At 49.6% G+C, this 22,102-nt stretch overlaps 2 long non-coding RNA genes across 2 annotated transcripts; both read right to left on the reverse strand.

The window, feature by feature from the left end:
- Positions 1-297: 297 nt before the first annotated feature.
- Positions 298-2,877, reverse strand: LOC144280626 (uncharacterized). The gene is made up of 3 exons (XR_013349057.1): positions 2,774-2,877; positions 1,331-2,000; positions 298-1,062 (listed from the first exon to the last, which is right to left on the reverse strand). It is a non-coding gene; the product is annotated as an uncharacterized LOC144280626 (long non-coding RNA).
- A 10,839-nt stretch (positions 2,878-13,716) lies between these two features.
- LOC144324630 (uncharacterized) lies at positions 13,717-21,732 on the reverse strand. The gene is made up of 3 exons (XR_013390063.1): positions 21,485-21,732; positions 18,174-18,238; positions 13,717-14,396 (listed from the first exon to the last, which is right to left on the reverse strand). It is a non-coding gene; the product is annotated as an uncharacterized LOC144324630 (long non-coding RNA).
- Positions 21,733-22,102: the final 370 nt, after the last annotated feature.

Genomic DNA, 22,102 nt, shown 5'->3' on the forward strand with positions numbered 1-22,102 from the left:
ATTGGCACTTGATCATCTACCTGTGCAGTCAGGATTGATAACTTTAATTTGCAGACAAGAACACTGAGGCCAGAAAAGTGGAGCCAGGGCTGAACTGGGATGGAGCTTTGCCAGGAGCAGCAGGGACTCCATGGCCGGACCAGTGCCCTCCCCACTGTGTGCTGTGTGGCCCTTGGCCTCATCACAGCCCTACTCATGTCCAGATCCCTGTGTCGAGAAGCTTGGAATCTAGGACTGCTTCTAGTCAGGAAATCAGAAGTATCAAGATTTTATGTTCAATACTAGACTTGGCCTTCTGTCAATCTTTTTATTCATTTTATTTCCCTTTCATTTGTGAGGTACTGTGCTACACTGTAGTTTTGCAGTTTGTTTAGGGCATGGGCTTTAAAATGATCTTGTGTGTTATTGCTATGGTGCAACTGAGCATTGCTGCACTGTCTGGTGGGGGGAGCCCCCCTCCTAAGACCTGAGGCTCTGAACCCCCAAGGCCCCGCAGAGAAGCCTGTGTCCTCAGCTGTGACTGTGGGGTGAGGAGTGGAGACTGTGGGAGCCGAGAGGAGGAGGGAAGAGAAAGAGCCTGAGAGAGCTGTAAAAGTGAGGAGGTAATCACTGGAGAAGTTCCTCTCCATCATTAAAGAGGATCTTAATTAAAGTCCCCGAAATAGATACCGAAAACAAGCAACAGCTGTGGGAACCAGATTGGGCAGGGATAGCCAGGCTGCCCAGAGGTGCTGGGTGTTAGCTGGCTGGCTCCTCACCTGTCATTAGGGAGTGGGAAATCGCCCCACATCAAAGCCAGCCAGGAAGGAATGTGACAAATGCCATTCACCTTTAAATGGTGATGAAAATAAATGCCAAAGTCTGCCAACCATTGTGTGCGAAAACTCCTCAGGCAGAAGGACAATCCCCAGAGAGAGAGGCCAGGTGTGTCCAGCCAGGAAGCAAAGATGGGATGCCTGGATCTGGGAAAAGAGTCCTCCCTCTGCTCTGCGGTCTCGTTAGGGATGCACTTCACTTGACCTTTGACCTTTGGGTTACTTGGGGCTGAGACCCTCCGTGATCCTAGGAGAAGAATAAGCAGTTGAGTAGCCCCTTTCTGCCTGTTGTCCCACCACCCTGCCCAGTCACCTAGGCTGGTTCCTTCACTCCCTGAGCTCCCTGCCACGTCAGAGTCTTAGTGGGCGAGGCAGGTATCAGAGGATACCCCTGGCTGACACTGACACTGGGTCACAGTCACTTCCTATCTTGGAATCCCTGATTTCCCTCTTCTGGGAGGCAATTATTTTCTTTTTTGTAATCCTAGACAAAAAATAAAGTTAAATTAAATAACCTCTGAGCCAAGGAGACTTCATTTCAACATAATTCAGACTGTGGGGGAATGGCAGCAAGTTGGCATTTCCAGGTCAGATGGTGGCTGACACTGACAGGAGTTTGCCAGTGTCTGCCTGGAAAATGGAGCCCTGGGAGTCAGCTGGCCAGTCTTTTGCCCTGGCGATGTGCTGATACAGTCTTAGATGGGGGGCTGGCCACAGAAGGTGGAAGAATATTTTTTGTGTGAAGGGTGGGGCTACGCATTCATCCAGTTGAAGGAGAACAGTCAATCCCAGCACCTTTTCGAGGCTGCCTTGAGTAGAAAGCAAAGGAACAGTGGCAAGAGACCCAGAGATGGAAGCAGGGACAAAGGAAGACCCAGAGGGAATTAGGAAGGCAGGGAGGGGCACATCACTGCAGAGCAGTCTGGACCGAAACGCTGGCTTTCCCAAATAGCTTTCTCTTGGCACTTGACTTCCAAATCCAATACCAAGAGAGGCCAGCCTGTCCTCTCCTGTCCCAGCCTTTAACTTCGAATCCTACACGCATTGCATGGCAAGTTCAAAGCAAGGTCCAATGACTCTTCCTTTCCCTCCAGCAGCAGGTGTGGCCCAGGTTCCCTGACAGCCTTGTGCAGGGAAGAACTCGGAGTTCCCCAAGGGCAGAAACGCAGGTCTGCTTCTTGGCTTCTGAAGAGACAGAAATGTACAGGAAAGCCAGGCATGTGTGTTTTCCACTAGGCACAGAGGGAATGCCCTGGCTGTTCAACAAGGCCAGCAAGAGCAAAGGAGGGGGCCTGGCCAGACCCTTGGGCTGGGAAGATGTTTAGATGTGGGGCAGGCAGCTCTGAACCCCAGTAGAGGCAGGAGCCCAATGGAACAGAACCTGCTATCTTCTAAACCAGGTGGCCCTGAGAGTGGTTTCCCCCTCTACAGGTGAATTCGTGTGTGTGTGTGTGGGGGGGGGGGGTGCCATGGTAATGCTGTCTCAGACCAGCACACACTGGCCCAGGCTCTTGTGATCCCGCCACCTCAGGCCAACGTCAAAGAAAGCAGACAGAAGCGCCTCACATAATGCATCCTCTGGACCACATCCACGAGGCCTGTCGCTGGCACTCTGGATGCCAGCCCACCCTTTGGCTGCTGGCCCTATTAGAACCTCGAAGAGAGGTCCCCGAGCCCAACAGATAGGTCAGAGTTGTGTTGTCTCTTCCATCCTCATGACCCAACTGTCAACTTTTCAAGTGTAAACAGGAGAAGAGGAAAGGGAATCGGCCACACATGTGTGGTCACTCACGCAGCAAAGCAAGCATTAACTCCACTGCACACTGCAAGTTTCTTTGTGGAAACTGGGCCAATATAATGGAACAGGCTTCCTGGCAGAGGACTGGAGAATCTACTTGACAAGTGGAATTTCCACTCCCATCCTGAGAGAATGGCGCACACAGGCACGATTAGCTCACCTTGTTTTAAGAATCCCAAAGTTTCCCCAGCTCAGAAATAACAGCTGGGCAAATCCCCAGCTGGGTGAGTGCGGGCGAGAGGGTGTTTGTGGTGGGTGGAGGCCCTGTCCTTTCTCCGGTGGAGAAAGCCATTTATGACCTCACAGGATGAAAGGAACCAACCCAGGCCCGCTGAGCTGTTATTATAACAATTATCAAGACCTATCACCTCCCTTTGGGAAATGTTCCCTTTCAAGTTGTAGTGCCCTCGTGTACCCTGGCTCACAGCCTTTCACAGTCATTACCAGGTGCCCAGGGCAACTGATTAATAATGCTTTCTTTCCGATGTGGATGGACGTGACCTGTTTAAAGGGCCATGGCTTCTCAAGAGCTCATTAAAGCCACTGCAAGGTAGTGGAGACGAAGTGTGTGCATGCTGTCCTTGTTACATTCATGATAGCCTCCCCCAGGCTCGTCCAGGTGACTAAACATGCCCAAGTCTTGTCTCAGGAGGTGTACATAGCTTTGATCCTGCTCAGCCTCCCTGCCCTGCTCAGAAATACAAGGTAAGGGGGATGGGAGGGGGACAAGGAGAATATTTTCCCAATTTCACCTCTCTCCCCGCAGGGTAATCCACCACTGCCCACACCTAAGCTACAGAAGCTTCTGAATATTTTGAGCTTGGGGCTTCAGGACATGTACTGATCCCATTTTCTTCTAGAAGCTGATTCAGGACCAGCAGTTGACTCCCTTCTGGCTCTTTTTCCTGGATTCAGGTTCTTGGGAGAAGGAGGCCTTCTCCCCATCCCCTTCACCCTCATTTGACTGTCCCCATTGCCATGGGCTAGCGACAAAAAACAGTGACACTGGATTCTTGAGGAAATAATGTCAAACCTACAGGAACTCTAGAAACATCTATTACAGGCTCCTCATCTTACAGATGGGCAACACAGCAAGCAAGCGACAGAGACAAAGTGGGATCCAGCATTTCCATTCTGGGGTACCAAAAACAGTTGCATTCCCATGTCATTGCTTAGGAGTCCACTCATGCTTTGCTTACAAATATTTTTAAACGTGACACAATTTAGAAATATGCTTTCTTTTAAGTCAAAATGTGCCAAGCCCTTTGAGATTTAGTCCTTTAGACTCACAAACACTCTGAGATCGGTATGAAAGTTATTCCCATTTTAAAGATGAGAAAGCCAAGCCCCAGTGAGTCACATGTTCAGGGTTACACAGATGAGAAGTGATGGAGCTGGAGCTCAAACTCAGTGGGTCCCGGGCTTGCTCCCAGCAACTTGGCGCTATGGTTCCCAACATCTCATGTTCCAGAAGCAAACAACCCTTTCAAGAAGACTTCCCATATTTCAATCCCTCTTTTTCCTAGTGGGAACTGAATTATTCTTCCTCATAGCCAGGAGCACTCTTCATAGCCCTCAGGTATCTGGTCACCAGATGTGAGCTCTCGAGGATGAACAGGGCTGGCTGTGGCTCGAACCTCCCAGAACCCGTCAAAGCCTTTTGTCCATCGTGCTCCTCCCAGAGCAGAACTGACAAGACACACAAAAACCCAGTCTTCATTTCTTTCCATGCCAAGTTTCCTACCCAAAATTGTCCTCTCTAACGCAACTGACTCACCTTCTGGGTCACAAGAACTTTGAATTTATTTGTTTGCTTGCTTGTTAGTTTGTTTGTTTAGAAGATCAATTCTGTCCTTAAATTGTAGCAGATTTACCTTAGGAACACATGCAAAAGAAAGTGCCACAGGTCTCTTGGATTTGTGTCCTCTGCTGGGCTCACCTGACTCCTCTGAATGACCAAGGCCAGCAGCTGCTGAATATTCAGTCCAGGCCCTCAGCTTCCTCCCCTGTGCAATCTAGAAACTTCTGTCTCCTGCAGGAATAGAGGCTGCTCCTGCCTCAGGGACAGAGTCTCAATGGGGGTTCAGGACAGTGAAGGGTCAGAGGAAGGGACAGAAGAAGAGTGGGAGGTATTCACAAGCAGGAAGGCAGTCCCTGGGGATGAGCATGCAGGCAAGAGGGAGGAGGAGGAGACAGCAAAAAGCAGAGGCAAGGGAAAGAATGTGCATGGGGAGGGCCACAGGATCCCAGGAAGAGACAGTGCTGTGCAAGGGGTAGGGGTGGGACTGGTTTCCCATACCCTGGGGCTGCCAGGGTTGCCCTTGGGAAAAGCACCCACAACTGGGCTGCCCCCGAGTGAGGTCTGGGAGAAGTGAGTCCCAGAGAGGGTGTGGAGAGGCAGACTGGGGAAGAGAGACCCCATAGGAAGTCCGGGCACAGTAAGAAAAAGAAGCAAGGGCTAGAGAGGGAAGGGAAGAAGGGACCAGCAGGCCATTCCGGGCCATGTCTCAGCTGTCTTCTGTGGCTCTTGGGGCCCTCTTGTGCCATCTTGGGTGCTTCCTTCCTCCAGGCTTCACCCAAGCCCCATGGCCAGCCCGGGAGACCCTGGCAGACATATCCCCTCTTTCCATCACAGTCTAAGAGGAAGAGAGGGTGTGTCCATGCGGCCAAGAAATCCGAGCCCTATGTCCTATGTGGCAGCACCTCCCTGTGGCCCCATAGGACACAATTCCCCATTAAGGATTTTTCTACCCATTCTATAGATGGGGAAACTGAGGCTCCAAGAGGGATATCTTACTGCCTGTCAGGGACAAAGTGCTTAAGACAGGGCCTAGGCATACAGCCAGTGCTCAGTCAATGTCAACTACAGTTGTTGCTGTCTCAAAGCCTGAACACCTTTGTCTTGTTTGGGGCCATCCCAGAGCATGCTGTCTCCACATTTCCCTGGTCCAACCCTTGGCTCTTACTTTAGGGGATTGGGTGTCCAGGAAAACCCCCCAGGGCACCAGCCAGAGAGGTAGGAGGGAAGAAAGAGGGTCTTATTTACCTTTCCCTTGGGAAAGAAGGCATGATGTGCTGGAAATAGCACAGGCTTGGAGTGCAAACCCAGCACTGACCCTCTTCCTGACTAAGTGGACTTGAGGGAGTCACTTAACTGCCCCGAATCTCAGTTTCATCATCTGTACAATGGAGATGCTGCTTTGTTCCTGGAGGGATTAAGGGGGGATCGCCAGTGCCAGCACCTTACAGCTATGGGTACTCCACAAATACGAATTCCTTCCCCTTCCCTGAAGGGAGCTTCCCTTTGCCCAGTTAACAGGGGTGAGTGGGTGTCGATCTTGGAGAGGCTGCGTCGAGGGCTGTCCCACGTATAAGACACTTGGTTAGGCATCCAGACGTCCAGAGGTGCCCAAGACAGGCTGTCAGGCTGGCCTGGCCCTGATGCTGACAGCTTGTAGTGCCACTCAGGCACGAACACGGGGGCCAGCTGGGGCAGCAGAGGCGGCAGAGTCTGGGCTGCAGGTGAAGGAGGGCCAGGCCTGTCTTCCCCACTGCCCCCCAATACCTAGCACTATGCCCAGGCTGAGGAGAGGAAGTGCTGTGGGCTGGGCTGGATGAGCCTGAGGTTGAGCACAGGCCTCCCTAGAAACACAAGTTGTGAAACATCAACATAATTATGAAAATGCAAGCATAGGAACTTTTGCTTATGGGAACTAATGGTTTTTAATGAAGGAAATCAGCTTAGTTAAATCAAATTATTAGCTTTGCAATAGATGTGTAAACAGGAACTTAATGAATTTGTTGATTGCTCTTGCCTACTAAAAAGACATTACAGGAGTCCTCAGTCTAGCCTAAATACACACACCTGAGCTCCCCTCCCCCGTGTGGGCAACTCCCCAAACACACACCCCACAACCCCCGGCCACCCCCCACACACCGGGAGCTCCCCAGGCAGAGAATGTTTCTCTCCCATCAGCTCAAAGGACCACAAAGGGCGGGGTGCTTCTCTATGAAAAATCTTGTGCTTCTGTTCTCCTCTGTACACTCTGAACGTGGTTGCTGCCCAGGAGACCGTCCCTGGAGATTACAGGATCCAGGAGACAGAGGCCAGACGAGGAAGAAGGTTAAGACACTGGGCATCCACACCCCAGCCCCTGTGCACACATCAACTCACTTGACCCCGGAGGGACAACTCCTACTCTTATTCCCACTTTACAGCCTAGGAAACTGAGGTGCTGTGGAAGGGATGGGCTGGTGGTGGTCGAGCCGGCCTGGGCAACAAGCTCCAGAAGGGCACTGTTCCTAGTCTTCTCTGACCTCAGGAGGGACTTGGGGCCAGGAAGGGGAGGGAGCAGAGAGGAAATCTCTCACTGGGAGGGGAACTCATTGGTGCAGAGGAGCATATTTGAAGGCCATTTGGGATTGGGAACCGGAAGTCAAGGCTCAATGCTGGGATCCTTTGTGAGCCATGAAATGGAAATGGGGCCTCCCATCTCTAGGACACCCTGGAGCCATGATGTCCCCATGGCTTCTCCTTAGGAACTTGTCAGAGGAGAAATCCTAGGGTCTCGTCCAAGAGGAGGTATAGAGAAGCCCCTCTCGCCTGAAACACGCGCGTCCACACACCGTCAGTATCGGCCAGGCAGGTGTCTCTTACTTCCAGGGCTGGGGGCAGGGTGCTGGTCCTGGGGTTGTATGAATAATGTAATGATCTCAGGCAGGGGCTGGGGTGAGGGCCAGGTGGGAGCTGAGGCAAACAGCAGACAGACACTCCCAAGAGACAGCTCACCCAAACCACCTCCGAGATACCATCAGGCAGTTACACCGCAAACTGCTTGTTGGAGCAGCAGCAGGAGACCCCGCCACTGCTGTCTCTCACCTGGGGTTCACAGATGGAAACATTAGTCAGAGAGAGGGAGGGAGAACGTGCTGAAACCACCGCAGGCCCTGGCCAGGTTCCCCCCATAAATGGGCCAGCCTGCAAGTCTCCGTGAGCTTGTTTCTGCTCCGGAGCTGGGGAGAGAGGAAGGGCGATGCCGCAGCCCCTGCCCTAGGGTGATGGAAGAACAGACTCAACCCTTGCCATCTGAGCCTTAGGCCAGGGCAAAGCCAGAAGCCACCATGCGGCAGCTTTGGGGAGTCACGTCTTATTTGGGAGAATCACATTTCCTGCACTCTGACCCTTGGAGCCTGCCATTAGTTAGAGGCAAAATATTCTCCATTAGGACCCCCGAGATTCAGAGCCATTACTAAGAGACCTAAACCAAGGGCAGGTGGGTGGATGGGTGGAGGGTAGCAGAGTAGAGGGGTACAAGAGGAACTTCTGGGCCACTGCTCACTGCTGAAAATAAGAGGGAGTGGAGATAGCTCCAAACTGGGTAGAGCAGCACAGTATCCACGGTCTTGCCACTCCAGTGGATGGAAGTGGATTGGACACTGTGTCCATACCTCCTGGAGAGAATCTCTATGAGAGCCTATCTCCAGGGAATATGGCTATAACCTCAGGGTGCCTGGCCAGGCACAATGGACTGATTTGGTATCTTCAGAATCCCTTCCCGGGAGGAACAAGTCTCTTCTCAAGTCGAACCCAGTGATTTAGAATCTGGAAACTGAAAAATTAGCCTGCGACTGGACTCAGCCTTAAGAGAGGGGTTGCCGCCAGGGCAGAAGAATCAGCCCAAGGAGAGAAGGAAGAGGCCTCCTTTCTAGCTCCCTGGCCCCAGCCATAAATGGTCCCACCCTCCCCATAATTCCCTTTACATACCGTACATTCTTCTACCAGCACAGTGTGTACTAATTAAAGATGCACCTCCTTCACTACACAAGCTGCTTAAGGGTAGAGATGGTGTGTCTGACTCAGAGCGTGGGTTCCCAGTATTTGTTGCAGTAATGGATGGATGAATAGATGAATTAAGCAGATGGATGGATGGCAGATGGCTGGAAGGGTGGATGGATGGGTGGCAAATAGATGAATGAATGGATGGATGGATGGTTGGCTTATGGATGAAGAGATGAATATTAAACCCATATCCGCCAGCACCCCTAGTGGCCACAGTATGCTTTGCCTTACTCTTGGGTTAGAGGCATCAGCCCTTCTCCATTCTAGCTCCATGCAACTGATCTAAATGTCCACCGGTGTCCTCACATGAAAAATTTCCTTCTCATTTAGATGCCAAGTCCTATTTCCTCCCACTCTTCTAAAACCTCACTCAGGATTATGGTTGTATCAAAGAACTTCTACGGTCTTACTGGCATATGGGCAGGGAAGAAGGGTCAGAGTCAGAGCTGGTTGAGGAACAGAAAGGCTTCCAAGGGAAAGTAAGACAGAGTCCCACCTGCCCCCATTCAATCCCTAACTGGTCTCTAGAGATGGAGCGAGGACAGGGCAACCCAAAGGAAGGGCAATACTGGTACTCCCTGTCCCCAGGCCCCCTCAGATCATGAGGTGGAATGTCCAGTAATGAATGGAATCATGAGCCAGAGTCACTCACCTTTACCCCCAAACCAACTCAGCTCCAACCCCAATAACAATAAAATAACAAACACCTGACTACTACCATGTGCCAGGCACCTGTCCTAGTGTTTAACATATATGAACTCATTTAAACCCCATAACAACCCTGTGAGGCAAGGGTTCTTATTATCTTCATTTTACAAATGAGGTTACATAACCTGTTTAAGGTCAATAGCTAATAAATTGTAGAGCCACAATTTAAGCCCAGAAATCATGGATCTCGAGTCTTTGCTCTTAACCACTAGAGCATCCTGCAACCCTGATTTCAGACCTGGACCCAACTTAACCCTAACACCATCCTCCCCAATATTACCCAAACCCCACCCCCAATGCCCACCTCCCCATTCACTCACTCTTTACACCTTGACCTCACCAGCAATAGGAACTTCTAGAAACAAGTTCAATTGCCAGAAAATATAGGGAATAAAGGAACAAAGTAAAGGATACTAGAAGGTGGCAAATAGACAAAATACAAAACGTGGGACATTTTACAGAGCAAGCGACCTGGTATCGCAGCAAGTCAATGGCATGAAAAAATTAAAAGGGGAGGGAGAAATGCTCTAGATTCAGAAAATTATGAATCATAATGACCAAATATTAAAGGTGACTCTTGTTTGCATCCTGCCCAGTTTGAATAAATCAACCATAAAAAGCCATTTTTGAGGTAGTCGAAATACTTTGATAACGAGCTATTGGAGAATACCAAGGAAAACCGTGTTAATTTTGTCAGGTGTGATAATGAAATTCTGATCCTGCAAGAAAATAGTCATTATTATACTGAAATACAATTGATTTTCATTATTCTGGGAAGTTATGTTATATAAAGTCATCACAACACTGAGTTATCGAATACTGACTCCTTGCTCCCAGAGAAAATACAGGATAGGTCCCTATGAAGTGCTGGTCACATTTTCATCAACCGATCAATACGTGGCCTTGTTTTATGTCTGTGTCTGTTTAAAGAAGCCTTATTTCATACATATTGTTTATTCATTAAACACTGAATCTGGCCAATAGCATTATAATTCATGAAAGTGAATAATTCATACAAGCCTGAATGCAGCTCATCTGCTCATCTAACACACGTATTTTCTCCAGAAGAGAGAATGGAGCTTCTTCATAGCTTCCTTGAACCCAGGAGCACTAAACAGAAAAACCACCAGCAAAAAGAAACAAAAATGCAAAAGATGTGGCATCAGATAGACTATAAAAAGGACGCTCTCTCGTTGTGGTAGGAGAGCTGAAACAAAAAGGCAGAACAAAGTTGTTAGGAGAGTAGATCTTAAATATTCTCCCCCACAAAAAAAAAAAAGAAGTAGTAACTAAGTGACATGATAGAAGTAGCTGGGGGGGGATAATCATATTGCAATATATAAGTGTATCAAATCAACACCTTGTACACCTCAAACTTACACAATGTTATATGTCAATTACATCTCAATAAAGCTGGGGGAAAGAAATGAAAAATGAAAAGAAAAAAAAAAAAAGGAAGAACACTGGCTTGTTTGACCTCAGCTAAGAAGAGGCGGTGACTCAAATTTTTCACCACTCTATGTCCGTGAGGGCCCACCGAAGCAGCACCAGGGTTGATTTGGGCGTTATAAATTTTAGCACTAGATGGACTCGCAAATACAGAATCTGTGAATAATGAGGCATGACTGTTTTAAGAGTGAAACGGCATGGGGTCCAGGATTTTCTTGAAATCACTCCAGGAGTTGGGGGAGAAAGGATGGGGAAAGCTAGACGGACGGATTATTGATAACTGCTGACTGTGGATGATGGGTCTGGGGGTCCAGGTCCTCTGACAGGCAGACACCAAGATGGGATTAAAGATTTTATCTTGGGGGCACCTGGACGGCTCAGTTGGTTAAGCATCTGGCTTTGGCTTGATGTCAGGAAATCCCGTGCTCCTTGCTTAGTGGAGATGTCTGCTTCTCCCTCTGCCCCTCGTCCTGCTCATGCTCTCTCTCTCTCTCTTGCTCTCTCTCTCTCTTTCACATAAATAAATAAAATATTGGGGGCACCTAGGTGGCTCTGTGGTTGAGCATCTGCCTTCGGCTCAGGTCATGATCCTGGGGTCCTGGGATCGAGTCCTACTTCTCCTGCTTATGTCTCTACCTCTCTCTGTGTGAATAAATAAAATCTTTAAAAACTAATAAAAAATAAAATCTTTTTTTTTTAAAAAGGTTTTCTTATAATAGAGGAAATGCCTGTGATAAAGGATGTAGAGAAAGAACCAGGAAGGATGGGACAGCCGTCATTCTAGGTGCAAGTCTGACCCTTTGTGAAGGGGGAAGGAAGAGAAGGTTGGATTAGCCCACCCGAGAGACTACAATGCCATTGTGGGATCCGAGGACACTTGCGCAAAGCTGTGGGGGAGACCTCAAGTGGCAGTCACGAGCAGAGGAGCCCATGTCTCCCAGGACAGGGTTGCCTTAGCCTTAGTTCCAGGCTCTGGGCCAACACCATAAGGATTCAGAGCCCTGCAGCTAGGTCCCTCATCAGGTAGGGCCCCTACAGCGGGATGTCCTCTGAGCATGCTCTCCTGGCTACCGTGTTAATAGTTCATTAAATAATTCTCTCTACTTTTGAATATGTTTAAAATTTTTCTCAATGAATATTCAAAAGACAAAAGACTGGAGAAAGCAGGAAAGTCTAGGGGAGGGAACCCTGGGTGGCGCAGCGGTTTGGTGCCTGCCTTTGGCCCAGGGCGCGATCCTGGAGACCCGGGATCGAATCCCACGTCGGGCTCCCGGTGCATGGAGCCTGCTTCTCTCTCTCCTTCTGCCTATGTCTCTGCCTCTCTCTCTCTGTATGACTATCATAAATAAATAAAAATTAAAAAAAAAAAAAAAGAAAGTCTAGGGGAAAGGAAGCATAACCAAGTTAGTGCCGGCTACAGACTGCTTGAAGGCAAGCAGTCCATGCAAGCAACACTTCCCTTTTTAATTCTACAGGTTTGTATCACAATGCAATATGGTTTACAAATCACCTCCACTAGTCTGCCTTGAACCCTCACATCTACTTCATGAGACTGCAAAGGCAGGCACTGGGGTAGCCTTATATCCATTGGACAGATGAGTAAATCTCTCCGAGCACCCAAACCTCACTTTGGTCAAGAGAGTTGCCCGCAGTCATCCTGCTGAGGGGGGGCCAAGGTGGAAAACTAGTCCTGTTTCTCAGTTCAGCGGACCTTCCTGGCCCACCCTGCAAGCATTAAGACTTGCGGTGTCAGCTGGATTCCTCTGAACCCACGTGGAGCTGCCCACCCTGCTGTACCCGATCTTTCTTGGAACAAAGAACTTGCTTTTGTAAGATGGATAGGGTCAAAGAGGAGCCTGGGGGAGAAGGTTAAAGCTGTGTCTGAGGCCAGGGTTGATGGTTAGTCTGGGGCTAGAACAGGGTCACTGAGGTCAGGGTTAAGGGACGGGTCTATGAGTGGGGAGTGACACTCAGCCCAGCGCTGACCACTATGGCTGGGGATCCCCGCTGCCTGGCCTGACCCTCAGCCTTCCAGCCCTGCTCTCCTCAGCCCCTCTGGACCTGTGGACAGGAGGGGTGACCCCACCCATGGCAGAGGTGCCCTGCGTTTGTCCCTCAGGCTCATTTGCGTATGTCGCTCCTTGGGCTCACCCAGGACGATTTCTCAGGAGCATTTCGTAAGCCACCTGCCTGTGTTTAAGCCCACTGACAGCAAGAACAGCTTTGGGACAAGATCCACCGATCCCCCGCCCATTGCTACAGACTTAATTACAGAGCCCAGCCGCAGTAAGTGGCCACCTTCCGCCCCCACACGGGGCAGGGGCAGGAGAGGGGACGGGTTTGTGCTCCACACGGCCGTATCAGGGAGAGAAATCAGAGAGCCTTTCCCAATAGTGTGATCAGCCTGGGCAGAACCCATGACCATGGTGGTGACATTTTCTCAGACTGCTTTGTGTTCCTTGTCTGGGTTCCTTCCCCCACTTTCAGCAATATTGTCCCCATCCCCCACACACCTGGGGTTATTTCACCCTGAAAAGGAAGGCCTGGAATCCCTGCCACCTCATAAAAGGAGTCTGAAGGGGCAGTGTGTAAGCCCAAAAGAGGACCACTTGCTGGTGGGATCACTGCCCCTGTGCCCAGCAAATGCGAGGCCCTTTTTGGCCACTGGGGTCTTCCTGAAGCCCAGTAGCAGTAAGGCTCTGGCGAACTGTGGCAGGAGCGATGTCCTCTCCTTCTTTAGTGTCTAGACCCCTAGCCAAGAGCTCCCAGGGAGCTGCCCCTGAGCTGTCAGAGAAAGGAGGCTGCTGAGGGCACTCCTGACCAGGTGGCTCCCACCACCCACACCTACAGCCCACCCCATCTGTGGGGCCCGTTCCCTCTTCTCAAGCCTCATCACCACCCCGGGAACCCACCTTACAGGAGCCCGGCAGGTCTGCCCTGCCTCCCCAGCCCACACTGCCCTGGGCCCGACGTGGACCACCTGCCCCACGTCTCCCTGGACCTCCTTAGAGCTCTTTACCTCTTCTGCAGACAGCGCGCAGCTCCTCGGCACAGCTCTGCCCTCAGCTGGCAGACCATGTTCAGCCGTAAGCCAAATCCAACCCGCCATCTGCATCCCTAGGGCCCCACAGACGGAGAGTGGTTTTCACAGGTGAACACTTGCTATTAGTCAGACCATAGGGAGACCACTAACTTTAAACCCCAATTGAACAAAATGTTATAGTCCTCAAAAAATTTCCATTTCCCCCATTATTGACCTCTTAGTATGTCTTTAATTGTACTCATTATTACATTTTAAATTTCATCAATTAAAAAATTGGTGCAGGGATCCCTGGGTGGCGCAGCGGTTTAGCGCCTGCCTTTGGCCCAGGGCGCGATCCTGGAGACCCGGGATCGAATCCCACGTCGGGCTCCCGGTGCATGGAGCCTGCTTCTCCCTCTGCCTGTGTCTCTGCCTCTCTCTCTCTCTCTGTGACTATCATAAATAAATAAAAATTAAAAAAAAAATTGGTGCAAATTTGTTTTTTTCTTTTGTTATTTTAAGTGCCTATGATTTCTTCCATTTGTCCTCTTGGCCTGCAAAGTTGAAAATAATTTACTGTGGGATCCTCACGGGAAAAGTTTGCCAACTGCTGATCTAAATCCTTTCTTTGAACAGTCAAGTCCCTTAACCATAAGCATCCCTGCTTCCTCCCAGCCCAACCAGACTTCTTGAGTTCAAATCCTGGCCCTTCTGCGTACCGTCTTGAGTAGGTTATTTATACTCTTTGGTCCCCAGCTTCTGCATCTATAAAATAGGGATAATAACAGCATGATAATTCGGTAAGTTATTATGAGGACTGAATCAGTTAATATTTATGAAGCTCTAGAACAATGACTGACACATAATGAGCCTAGGTATATGTTTGATGAATAAATAAAGCCTCTCCCAGCCCAGTGCAACCTTGAGCATCCATTAAATTTCTATCTCCTTCATATAGTTCCCTTCTCCTTTCACTGAACCCCTATCTGCATATCTTATCTCTGGCACACAATGAGAGCAGTGATAACATAGGTACTGTACTCCTTCTGCTCTGTTCCCTACAAGCTCCTTGAGGGCAGGGATAATGTCTTCTCTTCCTTGTTTCCAAGATGATTACAAGACGAAGCCACACACAAATACACACTCACACAGACGAGTGATATTCAACATCTAGAGCAGGCAAGAGCATTCTTAACATAAAAGTGACTGGAGTGGTTCTGGAGGAAAAAAAATTTAATTTGAATGCTTAGAATGTAAGTTTTCTGTATGTCAAAAAAAATTAAACAGACTGTAAAGTCAAGTAGGAAATGTAGAAACAATATTTGAAACAAATTTGGCCAGTAAAGAGAGAGCTAATGTCCTTATTATACAAAGAGTTCTTAGAAATTGATATGATAGGGCAGCCCCAGTGGCTCAGTGGTTTAGCGCCACCTTCAGCCCTGGGTGTGATCCTGGAGTCCCGGGATCGAGTCCCATGTCGGGCTCCGTGTGTGGAGCCTGCTTCTCCCTCTGCCTGTGTCTCTGTCTCTCTCTGTCTCTCATGAATAAATAAATAAAATCTTTTAAAAAATAAAATAAAATAAATTGATATGATAAAAAGAACTAGGAACAAAATAGATAAATGGTAAAAGGAAAAATAGAAAAAAAGTGAAATATAAATGGCCAACAGCCATGTAGAAATGTTGTAATCATTAATTATCCACAAATGCAAATCAAAAGAATGACAAAAAATAATACTCCACATTAAATTTATAAACAATTTTTAAAATAAGATTATCTAAGTTTGGCAAAGGAACTACCAGTGGGCGTGTAAATCGGTCATTTCAGTGAATTTGGCAATATGAATCAAAGGCCTTTTTAAAAAGACATCTTTTTACAATTATATCTCAACAACAATGGGGCAGGGAGGGAAGGGGGTTTTACCCTTTGACAGTATTGTGACTCCTGGGAACTCAGCCTAAGGAGTGGATAAAGACTTATAAACAATCTTGTGAAAAACTGAAAATGACTTACATGTTCAATAATAGAGATTGATTTAAGAAATTATGGTCTGCCCATATGACAGTATATTATGTATTGATTTAAAATATGTTAACAAAAAGCTTTTCACGACATGAGATATAAAATTGTACAAAGAGTTTAACTGCAAGTATGGTTTTTAGTGCATAAAAGAGATTGGAAGGAAATGTGCATGACTGTCCACCTTTCTGTACAGTCAGGCAGCTTCCGGGGAGTTGAGCTTACAGGAGGAGACTGTTCCAATCTGGGACATGTCCTTCTACCCTACATGAAGGACTCTGTGCATTGATACACGGGAGCCTCACTGTATCTGTGGTCATGTGAGAGAATGTCTTTATTTGTGGACACGGGTGGGAAAGCACGTGCCTACGTAGGCTCTGGGTTTATGTAGGCATGTCTTCCACTTCAGGTTAAGCAAATTAATTAGCAAGTGATATGGACATTCCTCAGCCTGCACACCCTGACCATAAGGGGCCAGTAACTGTCCCCATAAAAAAGTATCCAGAGCACTCAGCCCCCAAGCTGACCCTAGCCAAGGGTACCTTCACACTCAATTTGGATGTAGACAACCTCAGGGGACCATGACTGGAGCTGGTCCATGGCAGCCCGGTCTGAGTAGAGGTGACCTGGAGGATCCCAAAGGCCTAGAAGGAGGCTGCAGTTGCTTCCCAAGGCTCTGGAAGGCCAAGATCTACATAGCCTCAGAGTGACCTTCAGGTGATGTTGGCCCAGTCTCAGCATTGTCCATGTGAGGGTCCCGCAGAGAAAAAGCCCACCACTTCCAGGTTGAGATGGGCCTAAGTGCCCTCCACAGACCCAGATGTTTGGTGGCAGCCCTCTGGCCCAGTGCCTCTCAGGCCCTCTTCTGTTTCCATTCCCAAGAAGAGGCAACACGATAAAGTGATTTTCCACTAAGAACTTCCTGTGTGATTGTCATCTCCCCAGATCTCCACCCGTTGGCCTGGTTGGAGATAAGGCCCCAGGAGCAGATGGGAGCAGACTCCCGGAGGTGTGCCAGGATGGTATCTGGAGCACCCAGCCCAGATCACAGGGTGTGGAACTCCCCAGAGTCCCCAGCACCTTCCCCTGAGCCTCGGCCCTGCTGCCTAACCCTAAATTGAACCCTGACCTCGGGCACTTGGCCTCTGAGGGCCCACCCTCCTTCAATCAATCAGGTCATCCTGTCCACCCCTCCGCCTCCAAGCCTGGCTGTGTGTGTGCTCCACTTGGCACACGTCTACCAGCACCTACTCAGTCTCTGGGGAGCTCCCTCAGAATCCGGACCAGCCACACCAAGTCTGAGTCACCGGCAACCCTCCTGTGAAACGAGTAAGCGATGATTTAGCCGGAGAGTGGAGAAACATCCACTAAAGTCCAGCTGAGGGTGCCCAGATTCTGAAGAGGCTGGGCAGTCTAGGATCAGGGATGCAGGGCTCTTCCCAGAGAACCTGCACATCCCGTCCATCCCTGAGTTACAGGAGCACAGAGTGCCGGGCATGGATGCCATGCTACCTTCTTAGAGCTTACAGTCTAGATGGGAAGATTGAAGACAAGTAAAATTGCAACTGCATAGGGGCTTTAGACCAGAATTTCATGGTGCTGGGAGAGCCCAGACAAGCATGGGGTACGGCTCACGGGGGAGGGCAGCTTGCCTCTGCCCTGTGCTCCAGGCCTATGGGCCAGGTGCTCCCAGCACTGTGTGAGTTCCTAAAGTGAGCCTGAGCCTCAAGCCAGATCTCTCCCTGTGCTGCATGGTCCTCCCAGATGGCAGGATGTTCACAGCGCCTGGGGACTGGGTTAGCATTGAGGGGAATCCACCCATCCTCAGAGGGTTAGCATTGAGGGGACTCCACCCATCCTCAGTAAGAGGTAGAATGCACACTACAATCAACCAGCCCCAAGTGGGCAGCCAAGGGTGGAGGGGTAGCGCTACAGAGATCAGGAAAGGTTTCTGGAGAAAATCATGTCCGAAGGAGAACTCAGGGCTGTGCCAGGTGCTGCGCTGAGCTGATGTCCCCCAGCAGGAGGAAAAGCTAGCAGTGAGGCTGGGCGGATGAGCATGAGGCATGAGCCAGAAGTGAAAGGTGGCAAAGGTGGGCCAAGGAGGGGCCAGTGGGAGATGAGTTCTGTGGGCAGCCAGCTGGGCCCTGGGGGCCGAGGTCAGCCTCCTGTCCCTATCCTAAGCACACTCGGAAGCCATTGAAGGATTTTAAGCAGATGGTGGAATGAGGAACTTTGCATCTTGCTGTCCCCTTGGCTGCCAGATGGAAAACCAACAGAGAGGCCGGCAGAGAGGAGCAGGGGCCAGTCACAAGGCTTTGGCAGCAGACCAGCCAGGGGCCCCAACCCAGAGTGGGCAAGGAGGCAGGCAGATGTGGGAAGAGTGGGGGAGCCCTGAGCAGCGGCCTCCAGGGGAACCCACGGGAGGCAGGACACAGATAGAGACAAGATGCCAGCACTGAGGATGAGGCAGCAGGGATGTCAGCCCCCCAGTCTCACTCTCCAGGCATTGACCCCATGTACCTGGGTCAAGGTGTAGTTTCAGAGGCCAAGATCCTTATCCTGAGGTCCCTGGACCTCTTGGGAGTCTGGAAAGAGTGCAAAGGTTGAAAAATTGGATGAAGAAAAAAATTCCATCTTTCTTTTCACTAATCCCTAACTGAATTCTCTTTCAATTATGCATGTAAGACCACAAACCACAGCAGGGCTCTGAAGTACCGGTGACTCTCACCAATAGAAATCAGATAATTTTCATATCACATTACAGTTAGGAAGAGTCCTTGAAATATCATAAATTCTCATCACTGCACTGGAATTGCAATAATGATTAGACCTTCTGCTAGATCTTATTGTTTAAAGTACTTAGAGAAAGCACGTGTATTATTATATCACAACTTCGGCCCTGTGTCGTTCCCACCCGATGATGGCTTTCCCACAAGCAGCCTCTATGCCGCCAGCCATCCTCACAAGCAGAGAAAAAAGCACCCAGTTAACCCAAGAAAGCTAATAATTAGTTTCCCAACAACCCATTAAAATTGTTTGGTGTTCAGCTTTTATTTAGTGGAAATGGAGACACAGATTTTTCAATTAATACAAATTATGTGCTTCTTTATGTTTGAAATAAGAAATCAATTGGTTGCAGTAAATGTAATATATTTCAATTTACTTGGAATTGTCTTTATTTCAGAATCTTCTCCTGATTTATAACTGGCCACTAGTAGCCACACCCTTTAACTCACACACATACCATTACCAAGCCTGATTCACAATATATTTAAACATTATTTGCATTTGGGTTCATGGGCATCCACTAGCCACATTTTTCCAGTTCTCAGTCCTTTTTTGAAACTGGACCTGTTAAGAGGGTCATGTCAAAGCCTTTGAACCATATATAATAAAACAAATCCCTCCTTCCCAATAAAAGTGCTACATGCACCGTGCATTATTCGGTTGCAGGATTTCGAGTCATCGCCGCTTGGACTGGGTCCCAGGTGAGAGGCATGCCATGTAACTACGTCATGCAACATGCACATGCTTATCGTGGAAATACATGGATGAGATAGGTGGCATAAAATTTTCTTAGTTTTGCTTGAGGACATAAAAATTTTCTTAGTTTTGCCTATTTCAGTGGGAGAAGAGCTAATAGGCATTTGGTCATTTATAGATGGGGTCACATGTAGACGCCTAAGTTAGATGGCACCATTTTCCCACTTGAATCTTTTGTGCTCTCTATGGACTGGTTTGTGACAGGTACCCAGGTTTGCTTTCCCTGAATTAGGTTCTGCCTGCTACGGGGAACTGGACTCCAGACTGCCTCCCTTCAGGGTCCCCCTAAATCATCCCCTACAGCCCCCTATTCAAAGAAGCCAGAGGCTCACCAAGAGTCTCACTGAAAGAGGGCAAGAAGTGTTGACCTAGCTGTTGGGGCACTGGTAAACATGGAGAAGGGCTATCCTGAAGCCTCCAAATGGACCTCGTCCTCCCACGGCACAGGTGTGAAGTGGCCTGAGGTGCTTCTGGTACCCAAACTTCCCATGGGGTTCTCAGTCTGTTCTCCTTTTCTTTGCTCCCCCTATCCCACCCCATCACCCACCTGGGGAATAAAGTGTTAGATTATGGCATTCATGGCAATGGGAACAGTGACACCCTTCCCAAGGAAATGTGCCTATAATAAGGGGATGTGCCTTAGTCCAAAAGGGTGAGTCTCCATTGCTCATGCTCAAATCCAGGCAGCATAACATTTAGCTGGGGCTACCTGGAGAGGAGACTTCTGGATATACCTCCAGTAAAACTCATTGTACCTGTCTGTGAGGTGGCCAGCCTTCTGAGCTTGATCCTTCTTGGGAAAGTCTTTGGCTTCCTGCCATCCCCCAATCTCTATCGGATGTAGTTGTAGACATCCTGTGAGCTGCCCCATGCCCTGCTTCCTGGGAAAGAGGGCACGACCCAGGAAGTCTCATGTTTTTCTTCTGAAGTACAGGCTATGCCAGGGAAAGAAGGAGAGCCGGCTGGGGCTGAGGAACCAGTGAAATTAGCACAGGACGGCTTCCTGGGGGAAGAGGCGCCTCAGCCCCTCACCAGTACTGCCCAGAACATTCCACAGACATTCAGAAACTTCTGTAATCTGACCCTCCCCTCCCCTATACACACACCCTATGATCTGGCCCTTGAATACAAATTCATTCCATTCCACTGGCTATTTCCTTGCCCAGAGTGCCTTCTACCCAGTTTGTTTCTTCTCTGATAGTCTTCTGATGGCTTTCATGGACTGCTGTTAAGCACCTGCCCACCAAGACTTCTCCCACAGCCCCTGGCCAGCCCCTGTGACACAGCCATCCATGAGGCTATTCCTTCAGGGCCCCTGTCTCCTCCTTCTCCCTTTGCCTAAAGTATCCGGCGAATCGAGTCATTTCCCCCAAGGTCACATCTTGCTTCCCTAGCTCAGAGAATCGAGGCCAAGAGTTAGGGAATGGCAGCCAGGCTTAGGGCCAGGAGTGACAATAAATGGAAGAGCTCCTGGAGTCGGACAGGCTGTATCTCTGCACTGGCTTTCCTATGAACTAACTAGTTGGGTACTCTTGAACCTCAGTCTTCTCATCTGTAAAATAGGACTATCTGAAAGCAGTTTGTAACCTGCACAAGGCTGAGCCCCTGGATGGAGATGGTTACTCAGGAACTGCTGGCTGAATAGGTGACAAGTGAGCAAATTCCAGGCTGGGGCAGGGATCTGGGGCAGGAGTGGGTGGCTGCCCGCCTCACCTATACACAGGACCAACCCTGGGCTTGAGTTCCCATTCTTCCCCGCTGGATCCAGGGATTTGCCAAACAAGCAGCTCTCCTCTGGAAAGAAAGTGACTCAGGCCCCCAGGAGAGCTGGAATGAATCAGGGAGGCAGGGACTGAGTGTAGGGCCCCCACCCAGGGGCCTGGGCCTCTCCCAGCAGGAAGAACGTGAGCCAGTGCCCAGAGCTCACTGGGTGAGAGGGCAATCCTGCCGAAATGTGCCCCTGGCTAGCCAATGGGGCATAATAATAATCACTGCCATACTCCCTCCCACATTCCAGGCCTGTCGGGGCACTTCCACCAGTACTATCTTGTCATGCACAAATCTCCGAACCCTGCGTCAGGGAGGCCTCGGTTCTAGCTCTGCCGCTTGTCCTCGCCGGCCCAGGCAAGTCACACAGGCCTCAGTTCCCTCTCTGTTAGGGGGCATGGTGGACCCAGGCAGCCCTAGCCCCTTCCTGCCCTGGCTGTCTCTGAGAGGCAGTGGATGCAGAACGCAGGAGTCCCTGTCCTGGGGAATAGACAGGTGTGAATCCCGGCCCTGCCACTCACCTGCTGCATGGCCGGACCTGTTTCCTTGGCAATCCCCATGCTCCTGTTCTGCCATGACTGTGGGACAACTGGAGCCAAGTCCTCAGCCTGGACCTCTCCCTGTACGCCAGACCTTGCTGGCTCCACTGCTCTGCTGGGGATGCACGATAAGCAGCTCAAACCCAACACGCCCAAGACTGTACTCTGATCATCCCCCAAACCAGAAAAGAACCTTCTCCACCCTGTAGCTCACTAAATGGTAACTCATCCTTCCAGTTGTTCAGGCCACAAATTTGGACTCTCTAGTTCTCTGCCACCCCACATCCAGTCCAGCGACAAATCCTTTGGCTCTGCCTTTAAAATTGATCCAGAATCCCACTATTTCTCACCACACCTCTCCTCCCACCCTCACTCCCTTTGAGTCTTGGCCATCCCACTGAAATTGCAGCACCCCCTCCCCAACATCCGCAGTCCACTTTATTCTTATCGTTCTCCATAACACTTACTAGCTTCTTTTTTTTTTTTAAGATTTTATTTATTGATTCATGAGAGACACAGAGAGAGAGAGAGAGAGAGGCAGAGACACGGGCAGAGGGAGAAGCAGGCTCCATGCAGGGAGCCCGACGTGGGACTCGATCC

The sequence above is a fragment of the Canis aureus genome, chromosome 12 (assembly GCF_053574225.1).
Source record: "Canis aureus isolate CA01 chromosome 12, VMU_Caureus_v.1.0, whole genome shotgun sequence".
Classification (NCBI taxonomy): Eukaryota; Metazoa; Chordata; class Mammalia; order Carnivora; family Canidae; genus Canis; species Canis aureus.